Below are 19,634 nucleotides of genomic sequence, written 5' to 3' on the forward strand. Positions count from 1 at the left end.
AATTGCTCTTATTCCATGGTCGAATTCACGACTGGTTCCATGGAATGGCAATAATAATTGCTCCTATTCCATGGTCGAATCCACGACTGGTCCCATGGAATGGAAATAACAATTGCTCATATTCCATGGTCGAATCTGCGACTGGTCCCACAGAATGGAAATAAACAATTGTTCTGATTCTATGATCGAATCCACGGCTTGATCTCATAGAATAGCAATAACTATATTATCTCATTACTCCGATTTCATGATCGAATCCACAACTGGTCTCATAAATGGTAATATATAAATCTTAATTACTCCGATTCTATGGTAGAATCTACGATCCCATGGAATGGTAATGCTCACTTTATTATTCTGAATTCGTAGTCGAATCCTCAGCTGATCCTATGAATTAATAATAAACATCTTATTACTCAATTTTGTGAATTATTCTCCACTGAATTCCACAATTAGTAAATAATAATCAACAACCGGGCGTCTGAGCTACCTCTAAGTAAGCCCCGATTCAAATGGTGAAGGTGTATTCAACGACGATACACTAACAGTCACCGCACGAACGAGTATTTCAAAATACAACGAAACGATGAACCTATGCAAAATAGGGAAGAAAATAATAAATAATTAAAAATATTGACCAAGGTGCTGGGAACACGGACACACGACCTACCGACCGTGCCGTGGTCAGTTCCACGCCAGTTTTATATTTTTAATACATTTTTATTATTTTCCATGATTTGATGAAAATTCTCTCATCTGATCAAATCTCCTTCGTCTCGAAGAAGCTCCCCGGTTTCTTGGTACTTCCATAAATCCATAAAAAATAATATAAAATTAAAGAAAGGAGTGTGGGGCGTGACCATTGGCCAACCCGCCATGCCTTGGTCCCAGCCGGCCCCACACCCCACGGTTCCTTATTTTATTATTATTATTATTATTATTATTATTTCTCCAATTTCATGAAAAAACTCCTTGATTTCATGGTATTTTTTGCACAAATCGTCATATAATAATAAAATAAAATTATGAAAACTTGTGGGACCGGGACACTAGCCGGTCGGCCATACCCTAGCCGGTCCCACACGCCCTTTGCTTTATTATTTTATTATTATTTATCCTATTTTTCCTTGAATTCATCAAATTCCTTGATTTTATGGTATTTCTCTCAAATTAGGAAAAATTCCCTCAAATCATCAAAAATACCTAAAATATTAAAAAATTATGAAAAACTCGTGGGACCGGTCCATAGCCGGCCGGCCATGCCTCCATGGTCCCACACGCCCGTGTTTTTATTATTTTAATATTTTTCTTCCATGAACTCATGAAAACTCCTTCAATTCATGGAAACTCCCTAAATTCATCAAATTTCTCAAAATTCATGATTTTTTCATAAAATCATCAAAATATTATAAAATTAAGGAAAAGGCACCACGAGACCGTGGTCACGATCGGCCGACCATACCTTGACCAAGGCAGTCCCACGCCTCTTCATTCCTTATTTTATAATTATTTTTCATCATCTCATGGTGTTTTCCTCAGTTTCGTCGAAACCCTAATTTTGGCATATTTTCTCGAATGGATGCTCAATTGCACGCCAGAAAATATCAAAATTCTCAGGACTGAGACGTGGACGCCTTGGGGACACGAGCACGCTATCTTGACCTACCAAGATTGGCTCTTTGGCTCACGGAAGCCGGTCCCATCAATTTTCACAGTTTTGACCTAATTTGCACAATTGCTCGTATTAGGTCCAAAACTCTTCCAAACACTTTGGATTTTCATGAAGTGATCGTCAGGCGGTCACGTGACAAACCAAGGCCGGTTTCATGACTCCATGTTCGGTCCCTCGCCTCGTCATAATTAATTAGGTTTTCTCACCTAAGGCTCAGACGAGCATTTTGAATAAATGATTAAGCCAGCATTTAATCATTCTTCCACCAACAAATCGTCAACTCTTCAGGAGTTCTTCGTATTTGCTCACGTGAGCATATGGACACTACATGGTTGATCCACGGTCCCATATAGTCGCTCCTTCCTTCGTCCTATGGTTAAACTTCTGACGAACCATGAATTGATCATCAATTGATCAAATTAGGGTTTCTGAATCCAAGGATCAACATTCCAGATTCCAACCTTAATAATTTTACGACGGCCTCGTGGTCATTAATTTTATTAATTATGCTCGGTTCAACGACCAGTATTCTAATTAATATTTTCGGTACGCTGCCAATAACCCATAAGATGAACAACACTTGCTCAGTTGATAAATATTTGCTCAAACCAAGGAATATTGGTTCAACAATCAATATTCAACGATCCATCGAATGAGCAATACTTGCTCACTTCATCGTAAGAATTATACCTCTGTCTCATGACATGTTTAATTCATGAGTTTCAGAACATCATGTTCGACACTCAGCAACTACATGGACTCATCGTCCGATCAAACAACGAAGTCATCAATTGACTAACAAACCACGAGATGTCAATCGTGTCACTTGGGGGGATATCACTTAGAGTTTTGGTCTGGCGGTCTACGGCACGTGTGTTCAAATACACGATGAAATGTGAGCAAGTCGTGCAATCAGTTGAAGGAATTCACGAGGTAGTGGGTGGAAAATCGACCAAGTCTCCACACGTTGAGCAACTGATTTCAAAAACGATCTCCACTTCCCCACTCCTTGATTCCATCAACTGTCACACTTCATGGGATCATGGTGTCTAAAATTCCAGCAATATAAATAAGTCTCTGAATCATGATTGAATCATCAACATCAACAGTATCATCAATCTCACGTCTCATCGACAACACGAGATCATCAACTCATCAATTGAGCAACTACTATTAATTGAGCAATTTCAATCATTCAGAGCTTATCATATTCAGAATTCATACACCCACCATCTTTGAGTACCATTGATTCCACACATTTCCCTGCTTCCCTCCTACAGATCAACCCATCCTCTCTTGTGACCGAATTTACTCTGGAACGGTCATTGTCTTGATTTAGGCCGGAGTACTACATATTGATCTCTCGAATCTAAAGCACCCCCTTTGCAGCGGTGCATCTGTGTGAGGTTTAACATTTCACTCTGTTCGAGGAGTCTCCTCCGTACGGTCGTCTCCTCAATTCCTTAAAAACCAGCAAATCTTTTTTCCCCATCTACAGTACCTAATATTGGTTCATTGATAACGTTATGTTCTTCATCTCTTGAACTGCTTTGTCGTGAGGAGATATTTTTCTCTTGCTCCAAAATCATATCTATTATTATATTCTCAATATCATCTATTGTAATACAAAACTCTATTATTTTCCAAGTTTATGTAACAATAAACCTTGTTATTCTGTTGGTTTATATAGCCTATTTTTGATATCGCGTTGTGCTTCGTATGCTTGAGAATATACGAGATTCAAACTAATTTTGGAAATCCTTTAGTTATAGGAAACTGTATAATTTGTTTGATTTTTTAAGGTATTTTGGATTTAGTGTGTCCGGTTGGTCTTTAACGTTAATATTTTAGCCACCAACTCAACAAAACCGTAGATATATTTTAGTTATGTACGTGTATTGTTGTGAACGTTGCTTTTTCACCTCAACATATTTTGCACCAGGAAGTACTAACCTTGTAACTTGATTTTAATCATCGAAATTTAACAAATTTCAATCACAAAGTCAGACGGTAAACAGTTACTCGACAAATTCCTGAAACAATTGTTCATCGAAACCAAGATATTGTGTTGCAACTCTTGAGATTAATATAAATAGTGACCTAATTAACAACTTTAGATGGAATTCAATTGTGTCTTTGGGTAAAAATAAGATTTGAATTGATCAAGTTGTGTTGCTTGTTAATTAGCTCCTTACCTTTATTATGCAATTTTTGTGTTCTGGAAGTGTTGGAACTTAAAAATAAAATAAGTATCACAGATATGTGATAGGTACTGGCGCTGCAAACATCTATTCTCTATTTCGTTGTTGATTTTCCACATGTTCCTGGTTGAATTTAGGTTAATGCAACCACATATCTTCTATTTCCTAGCATCTTGAGAAACTATACCCGATTATTGTGAAAATTGCTTTTCCACCTCAGTAAGTATGATTTATTATTGGAAGTATTGACTCTGTAACTTGATCTTACTCATGCAAATTGAAATGAATATCTTGCTACATCTCAAGTTCGCCAACAATTTGAGATATTAACTTTGCAACCCTACCTTATATTATATGTGATATAAGATGGAGTATCCAAACAAAGTTTTGGGATCACACCTGAACTAGTGTGACGTAGTTGTTAAGCAAAAGACTCTACCACAGTGTGGTCTAAGATCTGTTCGAACTACGAACACTGTGGTAGGCATTTGAATATTTTCCTATCCTAAATTGTCAAGAAACTGATTGTCCCAGCAATTTGTAATAAGCAACACCCAAAAAACAAAAAAAAAATGCATGATTTTCCATAAACATCATTATTGTAAATACTGCACTTCAGGGTCCCGGGGAATAACATCAATAATCCTTAAAAAAGAGAAACATAGATTTACAATCTATTGAGTTTTCCAATATAACAATAACCCAAAACATCCTAATTTTTAAACAACTCTAAAACAGTGCAACTGTTATCTTAATGTAGAAGCTAGTACTGGAAAGATTAATAGAATCTTCTAAGAGTAATACTTTTATAAGAAATAGCTATATCTAAACCAATCCATTATTTTTTCAGATTAGTTTTCAAAAATTTATTGGCCGCCTACTCTTCATCATCAGAGTTTACTTTCTTTTTCAGTATGTGCCGAGTATTTTTGGCTGGTGTGTTTTGGTTGTTTTGCTTGATTGCTTCTTTGTCATTACTTAATGCACATTTTCTACCCCTCTTAGATGTCTCCTTGTCATTATCTTTGGTAGTATGTGTAACATTCCTTTCGTGTCGTGAACCCTATAAAGAAAGCGAACTTTACATGTAAGAGGGGTCCCTACAGAGAAATAGATCTTTCATATTTGAAAAAAAAAAGTGTTTTAGTAACAAACGCTTGCAAAGCTACATGGTATTATGTATGCGCATCCTGATCCTCTGACTCTCCTTATGACTTGAACACTTTTTGGACCGTAAAATTTTCAGACTGGTTAATTATATTGTACTTATATATTACGAATTTGAAAACAGAGGTGTGGTCCTTGATTAGGTTGAACCACCCGTGTGCCTCTTCTTCCTTGTTAATCTGGATTTGGAAATAAATAATGTGGTGAGCATGTGTTCACAGTACATCTATCGAGTTAATTTTCCATATTAATATGTCGTTACCCCATTGCATTTTTCCAGGTTATCTACATGTTCTTTCGTAGTTCATTTCATCAACTTTTTTGTTGTCTTTCCCATCATTGTGAGTACTGCAATATCTTTGTCATCTTTTACAGTCAAATTCAATTTGTACCTATATATATTCTAAGTCATTAGTAAGTCTTGATGTATTTTCCATCCATTTATATATATATATATATATATATATATAAACATTATTCATTTTTACTATCCTCTTCAAAATTATTTTTGCACTTGTTATACCAAGGTTCCTCATCTTCGTTGTACTCAACCTTTTTACAACATCTGTTGCATGCACTATAATACCACTTTTTGTACTCAACCAAGCCCTGTATCATCACCTCGCGGGTGAATGTTCAACCTTTTGCCATTTATTCGAAGCGGCACACATTTAGGTATGTTTAACTTTTTCTTATCAAACTTTAATTTTTGGTTAATACCTTTTAAAGTAGTCATAAAAGACTGATCAAATTAATCAAAAACTAACTGCTTCTCCAAATGTTCCATTTTTTACCATAACATGCCCTTGTGGTTCTTGAAATAATTTTCTTGCTACTGTAAATGAGTTCACTATGACACACAGATTGAATAATGAATAGTTATATAAAATTTCTTCACAATCAACCCACAAATTGCGTGTAAATAAAACTCGTTATTAAGTATTTTTCCTTTAATGTAAAAGAATTCTATGTACAAAGCACCATTGAAATTATCCCATTTATTATTATGTTCTAACAGTGAGATACTAACAATGATTAGCAGGATGGAAGTTCTACAAATAGTTTTTGAAAGTATAATGTCATCCACCCTTAAGATCTAACAATCCCATAAAAATGACATAATGCAATTATACAAATAACCATGTTGAGTAATCTTGAAATTCTGAAAACAGTAAACACGATAAAATTAACAAAGAAAATTATAAAAATTACCCACCCTAGGTTTAAATCGAACCTTTTGGAACATCATACGAATAAAGGTCTAATTTCATGGAAACAAATGGTTCTTAAGGCTTTTGATTGATACTCCCTTCGAAGAAACCATTTTAGAAATACTCAAGAAACTTTTCTTCCACGGTCCTTTTTCTTCCATAATTTTGAACGCAATAAAAACCTATAAAGTTCTGTGGTAAATTGTGCTACTATAACTGTCAATAGGTAACAGTTGCAGTGGCATTAACAGACGTCACAAATGTTCTACTCATTTGAATATTCTTTTCAATCCATACAACATAGCACATGACAGGTAACCTACAAAATTACTAAAATTATGCACCCCAATACACAATCAAGTAACCTGGCCTGTAACCACTACTACTAAACTGATAAGCAAGGCTCGGTACAATGTGCCACTGTGATACATAAAGCAGTTGCTACAACTATTCATAGTTATAAGGGTAAAGGTTTCATCAAAATAATGGGGAAACAATAAGAGAGAAAAAAACTGAATGAAGAAGATGAATAAACACTGATTGCATCGAAGTAGGATATAAGAAATATACCAAACCCCTACCAAGTATAAATTATAAATTGCAACTGCAGCCACAGATCATTGAGACATCAAGCAAAAGCATAAAAAGTCAATATAATATCAAGTACTAAGAATCATCATGCAATTTATAATTTTACTCTTTTACGCAGTGGCCTGACCTTTGCATATACATGCTCTTTCTGCAAACCACGATAGTGTAATCGCATCCAGGAAAATATTTCGTCTTTCAGATTCACGTGGAAGCTTGGATTATTATGGCAATGCGAAATACTCATAAAATCATAACGAAATTGGGTTAGTATGTAGTTGTCTAATCTAAAAAGCCTCGAAGGCAACAATATTAAACAAAAGCACACTAACTAAATGCAGTTATGTTATGTCGCGGCCGTTGTAGCAGCGAGGCCATGAAGGGGATGCAAGAATAACAGAAGTATGCACCTGAGTTTAGAACTGAGCAGGCATATGGTATGCTATGTTATGTTAGGAAATGACCCTTACGGCCCCGGCTCAACCTGTTATTAGAGTTATGCGTCACAAAGTCTTTGGTATATAATTCAGGGTTTTTAACTTGCCATGTTCCGTGAAAATATTTTAAAAATATCATTAATATGTTTTTGTCAATATTCAGGCATCACTTATGATTGTTTCTTAATTTTTTTTCCTTGGTGGCTTTTCTATTTATTGATTCCAAGATAATTAAAGTGACCATCGGTGAAACTTGAATGCTATCCACTTAGTATAAGTATCCACGCAACCTAGCAAAAGTGAATATTTATGCCTTAGACACATGCATGAATTGCAAGCTTCTCTCTTTTGCATTCCGTAATTCTTGCATAGTTGTATTCATTTTTTAGCCTAGATTTTGTCTATGCCAGTTTTGAATATCCATTCTACACGTTGTCTGAATTGTCTTAGCTCATGTTTCTGCTTTGTTTTTCACTTCTCCATTATTTCGTGGACTGATGTCTACCTGTAAATTTTTTATTCATATTTACACGTGGGAAAAGATCGATGCATGCTTGTTGTTTACACACATTTTCAATGACTCGATCTCCTAAAAATGCAACTGCGTCCTTCTTGATTTACTTGAGTGCTTTATCGTGCTTATCATCCTTATCATCAATGAACTCTTCATTCCTTAAATAAATCTCAAGCATCTTATTATCATATGATAGTCCGATTTCACTGTTGTAATGACACTTAACGTTGTTCTTAAGCTGGTCATGATCATGCAACATCAAAAACTTAAAAAATGTAATACCATTTCAATCTTATTTCAGTTTATTATTTGGTTTTAATCATTGTTGTTTTGTTGCTTTAGATCCTGCAAGAAGTTCTCTAATTCATCTTCAGTATCTGAATATCTTGCACTCGATTAAGGACCCACATAAGTCCTGCAAGAAGTGTTTGCTCTTTCTTTTGTTGCGTAATATGTCGTGCTCTTTCTCAGTATCACTGTTAGTCTTTCCTTCCATGATCTCTTCATCCTTCATAAAAAGTTTAATCACCTCGTTGTCAAGCGATGACTGTCTTTTCTACTGTATCTAGGCATAATCAAGTTTCAACAGGTTACACAGTAAAGGAATATTTATCTTCGCGTGGCAAGAATACTTTCCTAGTTTTGGTACCCTTTTGGACGAATTACCCGTTGGAAATAGAAATGTCACTATCCTTATCAACGCATTATTATTAATATTAATATCCACTACTCCTCTTATAAAATCAGATCACATTACATCATTTCTTTCATACATCTACATTTGGCACTTTGACCGAGTTGACTGGGTCAAGCGCTCAATTATTTGGCTCTGTCAGAAGCGCCCAATGATTAGTCGCTTTTAGAGGGAATGTTGAACCACCGCAGGGGTGGGAGGTGGTTTACAGTGACGTGGCACCATCTTGAATCTTGAATGGCCATAGCACCCAGCCTTAGAGATTTGGAAAAATTCTTAGATCGTTTTCCTAAAATCTATTACCATTAAAAAAAAAATTGAAAAGAAGGACAAATAATATAAACTCTACATGAGCTCCTCTACTAAACCACCGTGAGCAACCATGGAATCGTGTAATACTGGAAACTCCAATGCAGCGGCAATCACATATCACATTGGGGTGAGTGACACTTTAGGCTCCCTGGGGCTGTCTACTAACAACGTTGTTTTCTGAAATGGGTCCTGCGAGAGTTGTCTCTCTCTACGTCTCTTTGTTTTGGTTCTTCTTTCATCAAACTTTATTCGATTAATGAATCAATTCACGATGATAAATAATATCTCCATGAGTTATAGAGTAGTAGACCACCTTCCCTTTCAAAGAGCTACAACTAATAGCTTATAATGAGTCAAACCCTTTTGTCACCTACAATATAAAATCACCTAGTAATGTGGGAAATCGATACGGAAATTTTTTTTATGATAAATCTAAGGTGTAGAAAAATACCTAGGTAAGTTCTAAAAGCAGGTAAAGTGACTACCATGTACCAACATCGAACGTTGAAATAGCCACTCATACAGCGGGGGTGTTAAACTTCTTCTAAATATATAGTGTGTACGAAGAAAGAAACATAAACATGGAAGAATTAATGAATTAGTTGAATACCAAGTAAATGTTAATGCAATGAATGAACGTATATTTCTTGCATGTCTCTTGAGTTCTTCTATAACATCGAAAGCTAATTTAGTCGTATAACTACCAAAAGAACTTGTAACATTTGAATGGCAAGGCCAGGCAGTCAGCTCTTTTACATGCCAATGACATCCAACGAATTCATGCACTTGAAACTCTTAAAAACTCTATATGAATGAAGTTTAGAGTGAACGCTTTAACGGAAATTGTAGAGTGAACCCGTCCTAGAAAACTGCATCTGCAAATCAGCCAAGGTAAAAAAGAATTGTCTATTATGTTACAGTATTTGACAATGAGAAAGGGTATAAGAATGTTCAGAACAAAATATGCAAAGGAAAATGCTGCTAAACCGGATGATACCATAGACACAGATGCATAACAACAAAAATATCCAACCGACAACATTTTTTATTTTTTTGATCAATAAATTAAAAGTTGCATAGATAGGAGATGAAATACATGAAATATGGACTAAGAAATAAATCATTTGTCTTTCTCAAGACTCGCCAATTCGCCAATATATTAGCTATAATACAATCCAATCCATGATAAATATTCGTGCTCCACCAAATCCCAATCACATTCCTCGCCCACATCTATGATTGAATTTCTAAATCTCTATATGCTCAACTACACAATAAATTCAAATAGCATAAGAAGCTTTAGCCTTTAACTCATTTATCAAATCTAAAAATTAACAAAAAAATTTCTCTAATATAAAATCGAACTTGAATTTTATAATTACTGTGCCCCCTTGTGCTCTATCTCCTCAGTACTGCCACTTTAGAATCATTCAAATCTGATGGAGCTCCTGCTGGTCCAGTTATTACCAGCACAACTTCCTCTGTCACTTTTACTTTCTTCCCACTTATCCTCTTGTACAAAGTTTACCTCCAACACAGACTTTTGATTCTCTCTCACTTTATCACTTTATTTTAGCTGCCACCGGAACGTTTGTGATCTGGAAGGCTGCAAGGGACATGAGCGATGAAAAATGCCTTGCACTTTCACATCTGCTTGAATATGCATTTTAGGTTGTCATAACTTCCCCTGGACTCATCCACGTTTTAGCTTGTCATGAATGGACCTATTAATATTGTAAAAGAAAAGAAAAAAAAACACTGTAAAAGAAATTATGGGAAAAATGCTGCTCTTAAACCTTAACCTGGTGGGATAAGAAAATCAGTATCTTCAATTTATTACATAGACAAACCACAAAGCCCGTCGTCCTTCTGATGCCATAGATTAAATCTGTGTAAAAATCCTTAACGAAATTCATGCCTACAGTACCGCAGTGAAAAAAGTATGCATAGATTGTATCATCCTCAAAAGTGGCATAGAGTTGTATGAAGTACTATTAATATAACTCATCTGTAATAGGCAGGAGCTTAATTAGATTAAAAGGAAAGAAGAGTATCCTGGAATAGCTTAGACAGTCTCCATCATTGATGCTGTGAATCAAGTTCCGTTGCTGATTCTGTGAAGTAATATACAAATCTCACCGGCAGACCTCCATTACAAAATTCAAGAATACCTCATCCTATCAAGTTCCCCTGAAACAAACCGAATAACTTAATTTTGTCTCGATGTATGAGCATATCATACTACAGAAAAATTGAATGTATAAAATGAAGCAGAAAATAATTTAATTGAATTGTCAAACAATTGAAAGTTTGAGAATAGCATATATCCAATTTGGGTAATGCTGAAACGTCAGGCTGAACATGAACAATCCTACTTGCTACTTCACTTTCACTTGCATGATTTCTTTGGCGATCAATTTTTCAGACATTAAGCTCCTAACTACTCCAACTACCTCATTAACTTTATTTACTTGTGAAAGCCCAATAATGTAGTAACCATCCTTGAGCACTTTCATACTCTTCAATCGTATGTCCAAAAATTATTACTTCTGGTTAAGAAAGATTAGGACAATCTCCATTATTGGTGACGTTAATCAAATCATCTACGTATTTTTTCGGTACTTCCCATATTTTTTGACGCTGCTAAAGAACGGCAGCAATTCATCTGTATTTCTTATACAATTGATGCTACAAAAGAATCACATAAAGACACATATACTGTCAATGAAAGGTTTATTATGTAAGTTCAATGGAAGGTTTATCATGTAAGTTCACAATTAACATGAAGAGAAAGAGGAAAAACTCACCTCAGAGATATTGTTGCCAGTATCAGTAGCTGATGGGGAAAAGTGCCCCTTCTAACCCGACTTTAGCCTCTAGACTCAGCTCACTGATAATTCAATGGAGAAGTCCGGACCAACGGCTCTGCCAACGAAGGGGTTCAGCATTGCTGCACATGCTCCTTAATGCTATAGCATATGGAATGCTCCTGCAAATTTCACCCATGAATCCATCATAGGCGAACGGAGATTACAATTCCAAGTTAACTTCAAGTAACCCTGTCGATAACTTCAAGTAACCCTGTCGATTGAAGCATATTCAAAATGTTAAAACATGATAGCAAATATTCAAAAAGTTTAAAACATGATAGCAAATATTCACTTGCACGTCAATAATTTTGGAACTTGGGTTAATGATGAAAAAACCGCATATACGGATTACTCTTTCCATATTGAGCAAGAGTTAACACCCAACATATATTAATTATAATATCGGATGCTTCAGAATAAGAGCAGCATAACTTTGTTTTTATAGTTTATAGTTGTTTTGGCTTACCCTGATGCATCTCTTTTTATTCGATCTTCTCCTTACGCAAGAACTGCATTGAGCTGCTAAAGGTAACTATTATCTAAACAATCAAAATCGTTATTTTATTAAGAAAAAAAAGTGATTACTTACTTTCCCATGAGTAAAAGCAGGCACATAACTATTGGACTGTGTTAGTCTGCCTTTCATGACCACCGAATGCCTTTAATCCCTTAACTTCTGTCGTGTGCTTATATGAATAGGAAAATCTATTCTACCTTTCGGTTTGTTTACTGATATTCTCAATGACTTCATTATGTCCACTGCACAAAACCACAAATCAAGTCATATTGACAATACCAAAAAATGAAATGAATTGTATACATCCAGAAAATATACATTCCCCTTAATTTGCTAAGAGAGATGATATATATACCTCAATTGTCCAGGCCAAATCCTCAATAGTATCAGACCTCATTAAAAGTCACCTTTTATAAGACTAATGTCCAAATTCATCTTATGTCATCATCTTCAGGAATCAGGATCCTCCATCCATGGCTACCACATACAAAAAGGCATGACTATTCTTACCTCTACTTGAAGAATAATAGTATTAGTTTTCCTAGATCGAATTGGGTTAGCATTAATACATCTAACAGGATATGCTTTACAATGCAGTGAACCTTAGATGTACAAATGCTAACCAAGTTCAGCCAGGGGCGCCATTTTCTCCCTCTGTAGTTATACATTCTGATAGTGTTGTAGCTCATTTGGAATGCATATAAAAGATCAACGTAATAAAAAATAAGAATAAAGCACAAATCGTAAAACATACCTCCTATCATTAAAGCAAAATGTGCGCTTCAATGCAAGTCCAACCTTAACTGATTTAACGAAACAACTCCATCTAATCTAAAGTTAAAGTTCAAGTTCAGTTCAGTTCTTCAAAAGCACCTAAACAATAAATCAATTCAGAAACACCCAACAACCAAAAAATCAAGTATAATTTTGGAGTAATTCTAAGTAATCTTCGAGCACCAAAATTCAGCACTACCTTTGAAAACCTAACTCATTTCAAGATCCATTTTCAGCAAGGACTTCTTTATACCCTCCAACCAAGCTCTCTGTCTTGATTCATAGAAAGCTTAAGATCAACCTCAATCCTGGCTAGTTGAATTGCTTGGTAATTGCAGTGGAGCCTCCTTAGCAGAACACGGGATGCATCGGTAGTAAATATACACATAGAACCATATACACTTACTTATCAACCCTGGGAACTCTATCACAATGAATGATCATCAATAGAAACAATATTTTGCTTCCTTATTGGATGCAGCACTTTGAATTACATTTGATGTTGTTTTTAAAGAGTGAAATTAATCACTGTAGCATCAGGTCGGCAACATTAAACTACGGTAGTGAATCAGGTGAATAATACAAAGAATTTTCATAGGATGGAACTGAAACATTAAATTCAGACACACCAACTTCGTCATTCCTATGATAAACCTAAAGTTTTGCGATACATTCCCACATGACAGCTTTATCAATCAAAGGAACTGAGACCCGCAAAATCCATGCAGTACGAAAGTTAAATCTTAATTTCTCCATTCCTAGTAAAAAGTGCTAAACCTCGAAGTATATTTCCTGATTTCTCTAAGACATACGAAACCAAACCTGAAAAAAACAAAAATTAAATCTTGATTTTTGAACTCCTCGCACCTATCAATTCAGCTATGACATTCACATCAAATAAACCCTAACTCAAATTAATAAACTAATATTTGGATGATTTTAATAATTGAATTTAAGAAACACTGGATATCTGCTATAAAGATAAAACTTTAGCTAAGAAAACAACATTAATCAACCGAAGACCCTAATCAAAACTTATTCAAGAAAATAAATACAAAATTGAGATATAAGTCACTACAGGACGTGAAATTTCGGTTGGAATTGAGATATAAGCTCGAATTTGCTGTAACACGGGGGATGATGAGGAAGGTTTTCAACGATTTCTTTGTTGTGAGTAAGCCAGAAGAAGAGAAGAGTTTCATAGTAGAGTGAGAAGTTTAAAATTTTTCCAAACAAAATAAAGCGAATAATAAATTTCAGTACCTAGTCGTTTTTCTGCATCAATCAGATTACAACAATGCTAAAAAGCTGCACATCTTTCTGATTCTACTTTAACCTCCGCAAAAATTTGAAAAAAAAACAACCAAAATCAATACAATTAAATTTAGGAAACCACATCAAAGAAGCAATAAAGAATCGAAAAAAAAAAAGTACAGACAAACAAAAATTTAGGGATTCTGCGCAAGAGGAAGTGTTTGGAGAGGGAAAAAATGAAAAAGTTGGTTAGAAATCGTTCCGTATAAAAGAAATTCTGGCAGATGAAAAGCCAATTTTAGGGCTCGAGATTTCAACGGACAGAAACAACAGGGAATATCTCGACGGCCCCAGATAGCCTAAAACAACAGGGAATATCTCAGCAACTAATTCAATGAAATTAGTGGAAATAATACCTGCAATTTGCATAAAATCTACTTACAAAAATTCGACATTGTATACTACATTCAGTTTAGCATTAGCCCATGATATCAAACGATTTTCTTCTTACAACACTGATTAATATGCCAACTACAATGAAGCCCACAACTACTTAAATCAAACTGTATTAGAAAACTACCCATACTTAGGTGAGTATCTCACTCTGTAATTCACTACGGGAAGTATGCCGAGGAACCACTATATTTTCCAACTTTCTGCAAGATTTAAGTTTATCATGTGGAAGGCTTGTCCCTAATCAGTAATTTCATCACCCCATCTCGATGAGTATTCTCTGTTGATGTTCAAGTCACTCTTAAATTACTCATCTTTAGTTAAAACAAATCAGAAAGATAACCTACATGGAAGGATCTGGATCTAATTGCTGGTTCAATAGAGATATGCTTAGGCAATTAAAGAAAATATTAACGAAAGCCGTACGTAATATGAATCTGCTCAAAACGAATCTTATAGTTGGTCCAATTTGCATATCTGATCATTTGGAACAGAAAACAATCAAGAAAATGCAAGAAAAAAGATAATGTACATAATACAGAGATATGACTCTAAATAATGATAATATGTACCTGAATAAGGTCTGGAACTAAGGATTTTGCCAACAAAAGCTTAGATATTAGATTTTTCCTAGAATTACAGCAGTTGATCTACTCATCAACAAAAGCTGAGATGCCTTTCCTAGTGAAAGAGTTCTTTCTTAGACCTAAACTTGTTGACATGAACACCTCCATTCTTCTTGAACAAATGGGATGTTTTTTTATGGGCCTATGGGATCTTTCATACAAACACCGACTTACTTATATCAGCTAATGCAGTGCTCCTAAGATGCTCAAAGTTGAACCAATTGTTTTTTATGGGATATTTTTTATGGGCCTATGGAGTCTTCCTACATTTCCTGCAAACATAAAAACAGATAAGAAAGAATCCAAGGCTTCTGCCCAACATGGGAGAAGATTCAGAGTACCAGTAAAAGAGAAACATGTGTGTTGTGAAGCGGATAATTTGTTATGTGCTAAAGTAGAGAGAGCATATGGAGACTTACACAGTTCTTTCCTGACCACCACCTTGAGACCCAGTAGGTAGAACATTCCAGCAGGTTTGCCAGCCAAAGATTGTGTGTTCTCCATAGAACCCCTGCGAGTATATTAAAACTTAGCATCCCAGTAGCAATAACAACAGAAAACTAATATGGGAGAAAATACTCTTTAAATTAATCAATATCCACTATCTCTTAAAAGAAGCAATATGGGGCATAATTAAGTCAGCAAAAACTAACTCTTAAAACCCGATTCACGGTCATGAGGGTTACCCTAGATCATGACCATCACATTGATTCTACTCAGCCTTTTATGCAACAATGTTGTATAACAATTTGAGACCGCTCTAAAATCATATAAAGTAAATTAGGTAACATCCACATATTATATAGCCATTGTCTTGTGGAAGTGGAACCTAGGCACGCAAGATCAAGCCAAGCAAGTTGAGTCAACCTAAACATTGCTGGATCTTCTTGCTGCACTGAGCAGTAGCTCTAAAACAACCAAAGAACTTCAAAACCAAGACCTGTCTAAACTCCTAAGTGAATCTAAATAAACCATGCATAAATTCTGTGAAGGTCTAACCTGATCCCAGCTGCAACATAAACAAATAATCAGAAACTCAAAAGTAATTCTATCCCAGCAACATTTATCTTTTGGGGAATATCCCAGCAAAATAAATCTATCCCATCTGCTAGAGTTTTTGTATTTCTACCATGTAAAACAAAACCTAAACTATGTAAGAATTCTAAATAATCAACCGAAATTTTAGTCAGAGAACATAGATTTACTTATTTGTTAATCAACGTTGAAGTGTATACTTATTTTAGTCACAGAAAATAGAGAGGTATCAAGAAGAATTTTGCAGCACCACTTGTGCACCATCTCATGACTACTTATAGTTGGTAACTGTAGACAGATAAGGAGAGAAGTAGAACCTTATCGAAGGACTATTGACTGCAGACTCTGTAGATATACATGAAGAGGAACATGTTGAAATCATCCCATCAATTATCTAGATTCATAACAGAATTATTGAAACAAAGCACCACAAAGCCATATTGATAGAGAAATTATACTAAAATAAGCGCACAATTTGAGCTTAAACTGTTTACCTTTGCGCAGTCAATTTCAACCGGATCCTCCACGCCATTGATATTAATTTAAAAATTCACAGCAGGTCCCAAATGTAATATCGTTGAAGTGTATGCATCTGCAATTGAAAGGGAACAACAAGAACACAGTTGTCAAGTGGTTTTCTGTAAGCCCCTATAATATTAACAAAACTTACTCATGAAATATCAGAGGAAGAACTTCCCACTGTTCAGTGATAAACCACCATATGTAGCTCATAAACCATGTGGATTGACGTGGTTTCCATGATCGACAGATGCCTATACAGTATACAGGGGTGTTGTGTAACATTAACATTCGCTATAAAAAAAATGAAAAAATCAAACCTCTAATGATTGATGTGGTTCTTTGGAAAAATCATCGACTTGCTCAGCCTAGAAACAACACTAATCAACTCATAAAAGGTTAACATTTTAAACCTAGCAAGTAATAAGAACAACACTTAATGTACTGATTAAGAAGCATCGATACGAACAGAGAGAATATGTTAATCAATTATCTGCATGTCTGAATCAATTTACACAAAACTGAAGCTATCAAACTCAAGTTTAGGCTAGCAGCAAAGAGCAAACGGTAGGACAACAATGCTATTTTGTGATATAATGCTTCTTTTAGTCAATAAAATATTAAGCAGATAGAATACATAAAACATCTCCAACTGAACACCCAAACTTTTATAATTCAAAAAAATCAAGATTGGGAAGACGTAATTAAGATTTAGATGGAAAAGTACAAAGAAACCTAAAAATAAAATTCGATTCATAATTCAAACAACTTTTAACTTTTGATTGATTGAACCATACAATATTTCTTATGCAACAATTAATGGAAATCATTGGCCAGAAAACCTAATTAATAGATATTGAGAACCTGAAAACTTTGAATTACCTTCATCCTGAACTTCTCCTGGTTTTAATTCGCTTCCGAGAACACAAAATAACAAAACCCTATCAATACAATTCGATAGGATGAACTTGAAGCAAAAGGGAGTTTATTGAACCTCGTTTATACAGAGCAATGAAGAATTGCACCCAAAAAAAAAAAAACAACAGCGAAGCAAAATCTAAGGCCATAGTCATAGAGGGGGAGAAAATCAGCTTTTACATGTGACATAAGCACTAGGGGTGCACATACCCTACCCATACCCGCCAACCCTATCCTACCCGCCAGTTTTTTAATCGTATCCTATCTTATCCACTATTTGGCGGGTAGGATGGCGGGTAAAAATTTTCTTAACCGCCAGTAAACGGGTAGGGTGGCGGGTATAGGTCATATCCTACCCACCCTACCCGTTGTGCAGCCCTAATAAGCACCCATTGCATCCAACGACCATAAACATCATATAGTATTTAGACGGCGAAAAACATCCTTAAGCGTCTCCCCGCCCTATTTCTATCATTCACAGCCGTCCAAGTCATAGCTCGATCCGGTCGATTCCGACCGCCGGATCAGGGTCCCCGTCAAATCCTGTGCGTCTAATAACTCTCAAATCTCAAAGTCAAACACCACCTTTTTTTTATAATAGGGTGGGGAGACGCTTAAGGTTGTTAAGCAGACCAATGAAGAGGGAGGAATGATGGAAATGCCTACTTGAGCAAATTCATTAATGAAGGTTTGACAACAATTTGTGATACCTAGCTCAGAAGTTCAAATATTCAAGTAGCTGTTTTTTTTTATCCATTTATTATTTATTCATTCAATAGATCCGAGGGGTACTCATATAAGTTAATCATTCATATTGCATTCTCTTCACGCTTTTGTAGAATAGGCTGTATTTAAATTGCATTACATATATTTAGAGTTGTTCACTTTTAGTTATAAAATTTGACTGGCTTTATAAGTACTACATTGGATCTGTGGTTGCATGTTGTACAAGTATTTATACGTTGTATAGGCTGTAGAATTTGTTGTCCTGGATTTTATGCTTCTGTTTGACATTAATTCTTGTACCCTTGAAATCTTGAATGTACTTGAATATTTTGTGGTAGCATTTGGAGGTTACTTGCTCAAGAGTATAAGGTGCAGGAGCAAATTTCAGACAGAATGGGGGTGGAAAAAGATGGTTCAGTACACCCAAAATCAAATGAAAAGAAAACAGAACAACAACTAAATGCACAGTCTCCAAAATAGCTGTAAGTTGCATTTTCTGTCAATACAGACTAAAATTTCTGCTAATTTTTACAATTCGTGATCATCAAAAGATGTACTTTTATTCGATGGAAATCTTCTTTTTTTCTTCCTTAATTTATTTTTGGTGGTGAATTTCAGACTAAATATGGGAGTCTAGATTGTTAACAATATAACACAATGTTGTGTTAATTAGTTTGATGTAATTAGGATTAACCTCATAGTCTCTTCGAGATACTGACAGTTAAGCAGCAGAAAGATGATTAACTTAAGCTTTAGTTATGTATCTCAATCTTTATTTGGTGGAATAAATTTGTTTGGTGTGCTTCATTTTAAGCTTATCTTCACTCTTCAGCATATGGATTCCAAAGATCATTCAGTAGAGATGATGTCATGATGAAATGTGGTCGCGACCTACTCTCTTAAAAAATACAAGTTGCAATATTTCATTTGTCATCACGTAGAAAGAAACTGCTTAAACATGGGTACTCTTCTATTTGATCAAGCAAATTTCTTTTGAACCTTTTAACAACTCTGCAAGTTAATCGTGCAGGTTTATTATTGACGGCATTAGGAAAAATTACATTAGAAACATGGGAAAGCAAAACCCATTTTTAGTAGTGCGAGACTTGGAGGTGTATTTATCGCAACAAACATGTTGTTTTGTCA

At 35.2% G+C, this 19,634-nt stretch overlaps 2 long non-coding RNA genes across 8 annotated transcripts; both read right to left on the reverse strand.

Annotated features, from left to right (window-relative positions):
- Positions 1-9,892: 9,892 nt before the first annotated feature.
- Positions 9,893-14,286, reverse strand: LOC113299503. Of its 6 annotated transcripts, none has more exons than XR_003335071.1 (5): positions 13,157-14,286; positions 12,539-13,056; positions 12,256-12,425; positions 12,133-12,175; positions 9,893-11,877 (listed from the first exon to the last, which is right to left on the reverse strand). It is a non-coding gene; the product is annotated as an uncharacterized LOC113299503 (long non-coding RNA). The 6 variants fall into 6 exon arrangements; XR_003335072.1 differs by having other exon boundaries at positions 12,133-12,185; XR_003335074.1 differs by having other exon boundaries at positions 9,893-10,483; positions 10,599-11,877; positions 12,133-12,425.
- A 1,179-nt stretch (positions 14,287-15,465) lies between these two features.
- Positions 15,466-17,865, reverse strand: LOC113299504. 2 transcript variants are annotated; one of them, XR_003335075.1, is made up of 4 exons: positions 17,727-17,865; positions 16,820-17,098; positions 15,710-15,801; positions 15,466-15,562 (listed from the first exon to the last, which is right to left on the reverse strand). It is a non-coding gene; the product is annotated as an uncharacterized LOC113299504 (long non-coding RNA). The 2 variants fall into 2 exon arrangements; XR_003335076.1 differs by having other exon boundaries at positions 16,820-17,138; positions 17,727-17,858.
- Positions 17,866-19,634: the final 1,769 nt, after the last annotated feature.

This window comes from Papaver somniferum, chromosome 7 (assembly GCF_003573695.1).
Source record: "Papaver somniferum cultivar HN1 chromosome 7, ASM357369v1, whole genome shotgun sequence".
In the NCBI taxonomy this organism is placed as follows: Eukaryota; Viridiplantae; Streptophyta; class Magnoliopsida; order Ranunculales; family Papaveraceae; genus Papaver; species Papaver somniferum.